The 10193-nt window shown below is 42.1% G+C and overlaps 1 long non-coding RNA gene across 1 annotated transcript; it reads left to right on the forward strand.

Annotated features, from left to right (window-relative positions):
• The first annotated feature begins 5473 nt into the window (after positions 1–5473).
• On the forward strand, positions 5474–8140 carry LOC112544264 (uncharacterized). Its single transcript, XR_003087578.3, has 2 exons — positions 5474–5767; positions 7988–8140. It is a non-coding gene; the product is annotated as an uncharacterized LOC112544264 (long non-coding RNA).
• Positions 8141–10193: the final 2053 nt, after the last annotated feature.

Genomic DNA, 10193 nt, shown 5'->3' on the forward strand with positions numbered 1-10193 from the left:
GGTATAGTAGGGGCAGGAGAGGAGTCCTGCCCTGAAGTGAAAGCTGTGCTCCCTTGTTCTGGTGTAGCCCTGACATAGCTCTTTGACCTTACTCCAAGGTCCGGGGGTGATGACTGGTTGTAGCCAGAGCCTTGGCCTTCTATCCATAGCTACTGGCGTTGTGCTACTGGGAGTGGAGATCCTGCAGGGTCTCCTTATCCCACACCTCCAGAAGGGATAGGATCTCTGCCCTGGACCACAACAGTACACACCTTTTTGTGCCCCTAGCTGGGTCCTGGGAGCCCTGCTTGAGCTTCCTGTGAGGGCCAGAGGGGTTTTGGGGGGGCTGGGGGTTGTGGTTGGGTCATGGTTCCCCATTTGTGTGACAGGGAGACCCATGCAGTCAGGTGCAGCTGTCTGGGCCAGCTTCCTGCCACAAGACTTCTCCGGGTGCTTGCAGCTTTAAGCTTTCCTGGCAGGAGCCAGGAACTATAGAGATTAGACAGAGTGGCCATCAGGGCACCTGTGTTCTTTCCTGGAGGCCTCTTCTTTTGACAACTCCCTCTTCCACATCCACACCTGCCTTTTTCTTAAAAAAGCTTTTTCAGAAAAAGTCTTCTTCCTCTAGAGTGGTTTACTGTTAAAGGGAGGGGTTTTTCCAGCTTTTGACTTTTTGTCAAGAGAACACAATAGCAGTGTAGATGCAAGTATTGTTTTTTCTAGAAAAAACACTGCAATGTAGACATACCCAGAAATTAACAAAAAAAATATAGTACCGGGAACTTTCATGGGCAAAGCTCACTTCATCAGATGAGCTGGAGTATCCCATTCTTAGTTTTTGATGTAAAAATAAAGTTATTGAAGGCAGGGGAGACTGGCTTTGTAGTGCAACATTCAATTCAGGTCTTTGTTCAAGCCCAGGGAAACAGTCATAGTTGTAGATGAATACCAATTCCACACTCTAATTGGCTGGTGATGTTCCTTTGTAGAAGAACATCTACTTTGAAATCCATGATTGAGTTACCACATGGGTTAAAATGTTCCCCTGCAGGTTTACCTGTGTTACCATGAGATGTCTGATTTGTATCCATTATCTTTTGGCATAGGGACTGTCTAGCTTCGCTAATATACATGTTAGAGGGGCATTCCTAGCCTTTGATACCATAAAACAAAACTTATTTGATACTTCATTGAAATCATTGTTCTGGGACTGGAGATGAGGGGTTCAGGATTGAGGCTGCCCCAAGAAGAGAGGACAGCCTCAGCACTATGGGGCCAGAAGTGGAGTGCAGGTCAGCTGGCTGGGGGACAAACACATACAAAACTCTGAAAAATAGTAGATAGTTGTCCCTTTTTCTACCTCTTCCCCCTCCTGGCCCACTGGGGTTAGAGATGCCCAGGTCCCCATCTCTGGCCCCTTGCTATTCCCCTGTGGTCATTCTCTAGAGTGACTGTCCCTTCTGCCAGACCCCTCCATTTCCATTTTATGAGAAAACTTAAGTCCAGGCATATCCCATTATGCTGGCACAACCCAACCCTGACCCTGCTTTAAGTTAGGAGAAGAGGAAGCTATAGACCAAATGTAGTAATCCCATCTATTATCACATTTAGGAGGCATTCTTGAACAAACTGATAGACACAGACAAATTCTCTAAAATATATAGTAGTCAGCCTCCTCTCCTCCCCCCATCTACTAAAAGTTGTAGCCATTTGTTCAATTACACTCACTGTTTATTCTTTAAAAAAATGTTCAAGGGACCAAATAACTGCACTTAACCCATGATATTGTCAAAAACACAGAAAGGAGACATTTCCTGGGAAGCAAATCCTCAGAGTATGTTCACCTTACACAGAAGGTGTACTTCAAAGGTAGGCATTTCAGCTAGCATTATAATTTGTCAAATCATACTATAAAGACTCATTAGATATCGTAACAAAACAATTAAGTTTGATCCCCTTGGTTGTGCCAGCTTTGTTCTTGGTGCCTCACTTCCCCCTCTCTCATTTTGATCACTACATTCGAAGGGATGATGGGCCATACAAGTACTGTAACCATGCTTGGTACAAAAGTATTCACACATCTTTGCTTTGACAAGTTTCCTATTTTCTATTTCTTAAGATGACTTCAGTTTTGCAAGATCTTGTGAGATGCTTGACATGGTGAAAGCAATATTGAGAAGAGCATAATACACTCAGTTAACATAGCTTGGTTGTACTTGGTATAATTACCTCCCCCCACAGCATAACACCCATCAATGTGGCATTAACCATGCTGAACATGTGTGCTACCAAACAATTGTAATGCTGCACAGTACACTGAAAACACATTAGGTTCTGTAGGTTTTCCTACACATTATAATCCTGCTATTTTTAAAAGTTTAAAAAACTCCTCATATTTCTAAAGCTCTCACCTGCTTAAGACAAGCTTTAGAGAAATCCATTGAAAATTGCAGTTAATCATTGTCTGTCTATAAAGTCATCTAAGTTTCCAGTCAAGTAGGTTAATAAATAGGTTCAGGCCATGTTTAGACTATAAAAGTTCAGTTGATGCATCTGTAGTATGTTGCTTCTGTATACATTGATGGGTGCTTGCATTGGCATTGCATCAACCTAGCTGTGTATGTGTCTAACAAATTTTGTCTTGGGTCAATGTAAGCTCCCTGTTACTGTGACTATGCCTCTAAGTCACATGGGGGATGCTAGTAAAGATACCCAACAGATAGCAGCAACAGGTGAAGGCAAAGGATCAAGTTAAGACAAAGGAAGGCAACGTAAAATCTGACATGGCCCCACAAACCTGGCTGGGGCTTTGACTGCATGTTCTACTTGGTGGGAACCGCATGTACAATTATGGGCACCTTGCAGCAGTAAAAAAACCGAGCCCCCTGCCATGAATCACAAGGACAAGGCAATATGGCAGGAGACTCAACACAAGCCATGAGCCAGCAGCTTTTTGAAACTATTCTTGTCTAGTCAGCCAAACAGACAAACCTTCTGTTGAAGGGGAAGGAAGGTTGGGTAAGTTTGCACAGGAAATCGGCCTTTCCATGGTGAAACAGTCTGTGGGGAGAAAGCCAGACATGCTCTATTCAATTACACCTCAGCATGAGGCCTGGCTTGACTGGGATAATCAGCTTAGCTGCAAGCATATACATATTGCCAGCCCAGAGAGGGGCAGTATGTCCTGTACAAACATTGGGAAATAGCAGGGGGCCTCAGATAAGGATACTTCCTTAGGCTAGGAAAATGCAGGGAAGAAAGTTTAATGTCTGATTTTTATTGCATGGTTGGTTCATTAACATTAACTTGATGCCTGACAAATGTGATGTTTGCTTGTGCTTTTCTGGGACCCAGAGCCACTGGAATTTGCAAGACTCATGCCTGAGAATAAGAATCCCAATTCACAGTAGAAAGAAGGGTCACCATATAATTGATCCCAACCCTGTTCCATTCATGACCGTCTACAATAGTTACAGAACAAGCACATGAATCCTTACTTTCCACAACTACTTTCACCCTTGAGGGTGAGGGCTCAGAAGTGAACTATACCTTGCATTGGGACCCTTTAACCTTATTCATCTTTAAAATGTAGTATTTGTAACAAGGTCCTTTGATCTTTATTTAAAGCCTTTTTTACTCTTAACAAAAGAGCAATACTGAAATATATTTTTAAATTGCAGCATATATATGCCATTCTGTTTAGACCATGCTTTCCACCTCCTGCATACAGTATTTAGTGCAGCTTTGTTTCAAATAGTTCACAACTGTAAGGCAGGATGATGAGCCCAAGGGTATAGAATTTACTGAAGATAGATTTTTCACATCAATTTAAGCTACTTATGTTTAGAGTAGTGTCGTGCTTTTCAGAAATGTCAGTGTCCCATTATTTGGATCTTGGCAGATTGAAAGGTATGTTTAGAATTAGAGTATCTTTTTTAAAAAGCAAGGTAGGCCAAAGAGGCTTTTAAAAGGGTGAAAAAAGTACTTTTCCAAATGGACATTATATGCACAGCAAAGTGAAAAGTTCCCATTTGGCAGATACTCTTGAAGAAACACACTTGTTGATTACATGTAGGGTCTAGTCTCAAGTCAATCAATGTAGACAACTAGATCTTCACATGTGTGCAATCCCAGGCAGTAGATTGCTTGCTCACTAGATTCCATCTAGCAGGATTTCCTCTCTATAGCTGCTATAAGAAACATTTAAAGTATACTTGAACCTTTCCTATCAAAACTAAAGTGAGCTAGGAGGAGGAATACCAATTATACAAAAATAGTATAGAAACTACTCAATCACTATGTAGACAATCGGTTAGCTAGTACCACTAAAGATCCTTTGCCAAGACTGCATAGTTTGAGATTCATGCTATTACAAGAAACCATGTTGCACAGTGACGACCTAGTTCCATTTCACTTGCCTATCTTTTCCACTCAAGACTGTCCTATCAGAGATAGCAGATCCATATGGAGCTAGTCTTCTTGCACCTCAGACCTATGCTTCACTCACATAATAGTTAAAAAGGACTTTAGACACCAAGAGAATACTCATTGACAACTGAGAATGTAATGCATACCAATTACCTTGATCGTTGGGGTTCCAGCAGAAAGATTGCTGAGCTATGTTTTTGGATTTATGAAATACCACTTTAAAGGGTGAAGTCTTCAGACCCAAAGAACTATGGTTATGAAATCCTAGCTGAGGAAGGCCTCTTCACCTGTTGAGGTGCAAGGTCCATCAGTGTGACTTTAAAAGGATAAGGGGAGTAAATAAAGAGTTTGAATGGGCAAGAGCCACTAAGATTAGGGTTTGTCTACACCAGCAAGTTACAGTGCTGTAACTTGTCTCACTCAGGGGTCTTAATAAAATAAAATAAAAAATACACCTCCCAAGTGCAGCAAGCTAGTGTGCTAAAGTGCCAGTAGAAACAAGATCCCAGAGCTGAAAGCTATGTTGCTCCTAGAGGTAGTTTATCTAGAGTGCTGAATTAGTTCTCCCCCAGAGCTAGTGTAGTGATAACACGGCTGCATTAAAACTTGGAAGGGTACACAAAGTCTTATATCAGTGTGGAGAAGCTTTTTGGGTCATGGGCCTCTGACACAGAAAAAAAAAATCAGTCAGGGGCTGCACAGAAGTGAGAACAAAAACAAACCCCCCTCACTGATGTGCTCATCTGAGGAGAAGACACTCCCTACCTTCCCCTTGTACACCTGAGCCAAAGAGGGCCCAGACTCAGATTTTGTGGTCTAACCCCATGGTAAGGGGGAGGGGGAAGAAGACTGGAGTGCCAGTGCAAGCTCTCGAATTCTGGGGGTGGTCCTGAGCCTTGGGAGCTGAATCTGGGTAAGCTGGGGGAAGGGGCAAATGCGGCGCCCGGGCCTGAGGTTCCCCACCCCTGCCTTAGATACACTGAGTATAAATCCTTAATACATTCCATTCTGCACAGCATTCCACACATTCACTTTAGTAAACCAAATGAGATCTGAGTACGGATACCTTTAAAGAGACCAGTATTAAATGATTTCCCTGAAAATACCATGCTTTGCTCAACTGGTTCTGTTTAAGAACCATGCTGCAAATCTCAGTCTTTTCAGACCTGTCTCAGTGGGTGAAGAACTTCTTGACATGGAAGGCAAGTCATAATAAGGTGAGTGACCTCAGAACCAGAGCTTCTTAGGTCATAGTAGTCCTACGACCTAATCTGATCTTCATTGACTACAGTGATTCCATCTATGCCTGGTCTTCTGTACGAAGAAAACAAATCACATAGCAGTCAGTTTTCAGCTACCGGTACTTTTTTTTTTGCCCGAACTATATCTTGTCTAAAAAGTGTTAACTTACATGTTGGGTGAAACAAATAGTCAAGGTGTCCGAGTGATCTTGTAGGGACTCCTTTAACTCTTAGCAAAGATTTTCCAGGGTACATTTATCTACATCAGTGCTGTTATATTTACAGTTGCCTTTTAGGTGTTGATGAATTGTAGATGTCCTTTCCAATGAAACAGTAGTATCCCTTCCATTTGAAGTGTTTACGTTCGCCATTGTAGGGAGTCTGACTGTTTAGGAAACTCTCAACCATCTTTGTAACTGTGCTTTGAACGGCAGTAGAAAATGCTGCAATTGCTTCATTTTTCCATCATGTCAGGGCAGTACTTCAAAACTAGTGTACTGTTTTCCAACAATATAATGGAGTCCCCAATATTTGCCTCTTTCCATGTGTGTGATGTGGCTATGGTAATATTCCTGTATGTATAGGTGGTGCATTGATCATTCATAAAACCCAGTCAGAGGACCATGGTAATCCCATCTCTTAACAGCGAGCATCCCTAATTACTGCTGGTCAAAATGAGGGAGACAGTTTCAAGACAAATTTGAGTTCACAATTTATTGAATTTATAAAATTTGAAATGGTCAATTACATTTGAAAAAATTGTCTAATATTAATAGTATACACACTAAGGATGTTAAATTTAGTTTAATCAGCTAATCGACTAGTCAGATTTTCCATCCGCTAGTCAATTAGTGGGGGCCACAGTGGGGTTCGCTCCCAGTCCAGGAGCTAATCCTGCAGTGGTTCTGTCTTTTGAATGGATTAAGAACCATTTAATAGGCTGGTGCGCAGCAGGGGGACCCTGTGTGAGCTGGGAATCAGCTGCCCTGGCTCACACTGGTCCCCCCCCCCTTCTGCACTTTAGGCTCTTAATCCATTTAAAAAGCAGAGGCACCTCTGGGACTAGGCACGAGCCCTCTCCCCACTACCCCCTGTAGAGATGGTGGCTGGGGGGGTAAACCAGCTTAAGATGGCTGCCACCAACACCAGCTCCTGTGCTCCCCTTGCTGCCTCTAAAAGGCAGCAAGGGGTAGTGGTGGTAGGGGGAAAGCGACTTATTGCTTATATCCCTAATGAACACCTGCATTCTCAGCTTTGAGTTTAGTTTCTTCTGGTCTTGGAATCTATGAATACCCAGAGAAACCATTATGATAATCTACTCCAATCCTTTGTATAACCAAGGCCATAAAACTTCCCCCAAATTCCTAGACAGATACTTTAGAAAACATCCATTCTTGATTTTAAAAGTCAGTGAAATGATCTGCATTCTCCACCAGGCCACTCTGTTATCCATGAGTATGTGGCAAGCCTAATTTCAGCCCAAAGCACCTAGAAGAACTACTTTCCCCATACATCAAGTCTCATCAGGAAGTTAGTGTAATTGGGCTTCCCTTGATGGCTTGGATAGGATTCCCTTTCCTCACATCTTCCCTCAGGCTGGGAGAACTGCCATTCTATCCCTTCCATCTCCCTCTTCCTTCCTCCCCATCCATCTTTCGTAGTGTCTCTGCTGCTCCGCAGTTCTTATTTGACAACACATGTGGAAGCCATTTTGCTGATGAACATGGCTTCGGTCTAATTGAAAACAAATAATGGGAAACAGCAAGGGTCATTTCCACATGCAGATTGACTGTATTGTAGGTAGCAATTGGGGAACTGCCAAACATTTCCTATCTTGGGTAAGGAGACAGTATGTTGAGTCTCTCAATTGAGCAAACAGATGTGTTCATGTGTGTGCATTTAAAGGGTGACTTTTCAACCTTACATTCTCACACATACATAGCCAGCTGAGTAGGGAAGCCTAAAAGAAACCACATGGCAGTTTCTACTTTTCAGCTCAGTCACTGTTTTATTCTAAAGAATCTGTAGGTGAAAGAAAACTTTGTCAGGCCGAACATTTCCTATTTCCTTTGATTCTTGAAGAGGATGGAGCTAGTAGTCTTTTACCATTTTGTGTCCTCACTTTTGGTCAGGCAAGACTCCCAACTAGATATCCATCTTGAAAGGTGGGACAGATGCTATATTCTTCTTTCTAAGGAAACATTTAGACTAACATCCCTTTCTCACCATAATGGTGGCCACATAAGGATTTGAGGGGTTTCGAGTATTATAAGCAGCAAGGGATGAAGCTGCAGAAATTTTGTTCTACATGGCTAATATATATTGTCTTTTACTTTAAGCTTTAAAACTTCATGCCCAAAAGAAGGGACATCTAGCAAAAGTGATTTCAGTGAAGGTCTTCAGGATGCCAGCATTGCTTCATTGCTTCTACAGTGAGGCCATCACCTCCATTTTAATCTACTTGATCCATTATAATTTTTCAGTAGGCATGACTGTTGTGGCCTCCTTGCAATCCCATTGTAGTACTGATTTTCGTCCTGGCATCAACATTTGGTCTTCTAATAGAAGATATAGAATCAACAACTATTGTTGCAGTGGAAACAAGGAAACAAAAACAGGTCTTAAGTGAAGGTCACATGTAGCTGGGGTAAGATAGCACCCCACTTCCTCTAGCAATAAGCTGGGCTCGACAAATACAATCTATTCGCCACGGGCGAGTAGATTGTAACCTGAAAAAGCCAGGTTCAGGTGATCTGCGCATGCGCAGAAGGACCTGCACATGCACAGATCGCCGGCCAGTGCAGCTGGTGAGTGGGGTTCGCCGCAGTTCGGCGAGCCCTGGCCATAAGGATCACAAGCTTGACTCCTATTAGCACATCCAGAACAATGATAGGCCAGATGAAAAGTGCCATGTAATAACCTGTAATGGACACTGAACAATAGAAGAGACCATGCATAGCCAGAGGAAAGCAGCATCCCTTTTCTGAAATCATAACCATTCCATACACCAGCTCTGTAAGCAAAGCATTGCAGAGGGAAAAGAAGGACAATGGTTGATGAATATTTAGGAGTGCATTTTTTTTAACTCCATGTCCCTGCTACTGAGAAGTTAGCTTTTTTTTTTTAAACTAGCATTCACTTTTTTTGGTGCAAAGTATCTCCCCCCCTACCCCCAACTTGAGATAGTAAAGTGGTGCTGTCACATGCAGCTGGTTCTCTTTTAATGCTCTCAGCCCAGAGTCAAGCATTCTGTACTGCCGTGTTCTTTACGAGCCCCCCAATCCATCCCATAGTTTTTGTTCTCCTGCTCAAAAAGAATTTAGTAAGTGCCTTTAAAGGAGAGGGAAATGGACTCATCTTAGACATGGAGTAAACCATCTCCTTGATTGCTGCTACAAGCTTTTTAGAGAAATGTGAAAGCTCCATATGCAAACTGGGAAAAATAAAATGGACAGGAAGAGAAAGTCATGATGGGGGGAGGGGAGGCAGGGGGAAGAGGGCCCCAAAAGGCTGTAAGAGGTTTTCAACAGAAAATGAACGGTGAAAAGAATGAGGACCTCCTGAGCCATCCATGTAGAGGAAAGTAGATGGACAGGTCTCCTCCTGGTGGCCAGGCTCATCCAACAGAAATTTTAGTTTTAGTCCAAACAGTGGTCTTGAACACAGAGAATCAGCAAACATGCATCATTCACAACCAGAATCCTTTAGCTCCAACAACTAGTTTCTGCATCTACAATAGTACTAGTGAGTTTAATACGGACATTTTGCTCAGTTTAATGCCATACAAAGTTAAATGTGAATCATTCTAGCAGCTTGCCAAAGGCTCCATCCAGTTTCTACAGAATTTACTTTTTTAAAGACTTAATCCTTTAGGACAGCTTCCAAATATAAGCCCATGAAGTGCCTTGTGGGGTCTGTAGTGAGCCTGAAGCAATAGCCTGAAGAAATGGTAACATCTGCAATTCATCTCAATAGGTTATTGTCTCTAAAAACCTGATGGCAAAAGTGAGAGAGTTTAGTTTCTCTGAATGGGCTGCCTGTAACATGCTTATCCAGTATAATTGATTTGAAGAATGACGCCAATTCATATTAAAACCCCGCTTAAGGGCTGTTCCCTACAGCATACTCTGCATTGCTTTGGGATGGCTAGAATTATCTGTTTTCATTACCTCTCTTGGGAGACTGTTCCACAATTTAGATCTTAATAGCAGGGTGAGGACACAGTAAAGCTGATACAGAAGCAAAGAGGTTCCACGTGTAGCAAGTATTACAACTTTCTGCCCCATTTAAGACACTTAATTTCAGTTTGAACAAGACTTGCTGCCTTTAAATTTTTGTTCAGATCCCATTATTCATCCTATTTACAATGACCATTAAGCACTATTTTGTAAACAAGGTTTATATTAAACCATTTTTCTTGCTAAAATGCTAATTCAGTACAAACAGAGTGAGTCAAATGTTGCATGATCATTAGCAGAATACACATTTTACACCATGTAACAAACTCAGTATTGAGAAAAGTTTTAACTTTTCAGGAGCAAAGTA

Source organism: Pelodiscus sinensis, chromosome 1, assembly GCF_052426305.1.
Source record: "Pelodiscus sinensis isolate ZL-2025 chromosome 1, ASM5242630v1, whole genome shotgun sequence".
NCBI lineage: Eukaryota > Metazoa > Chordata > Testudines > Trionychidae > Pelodiscus > Pelodiscus sinensis.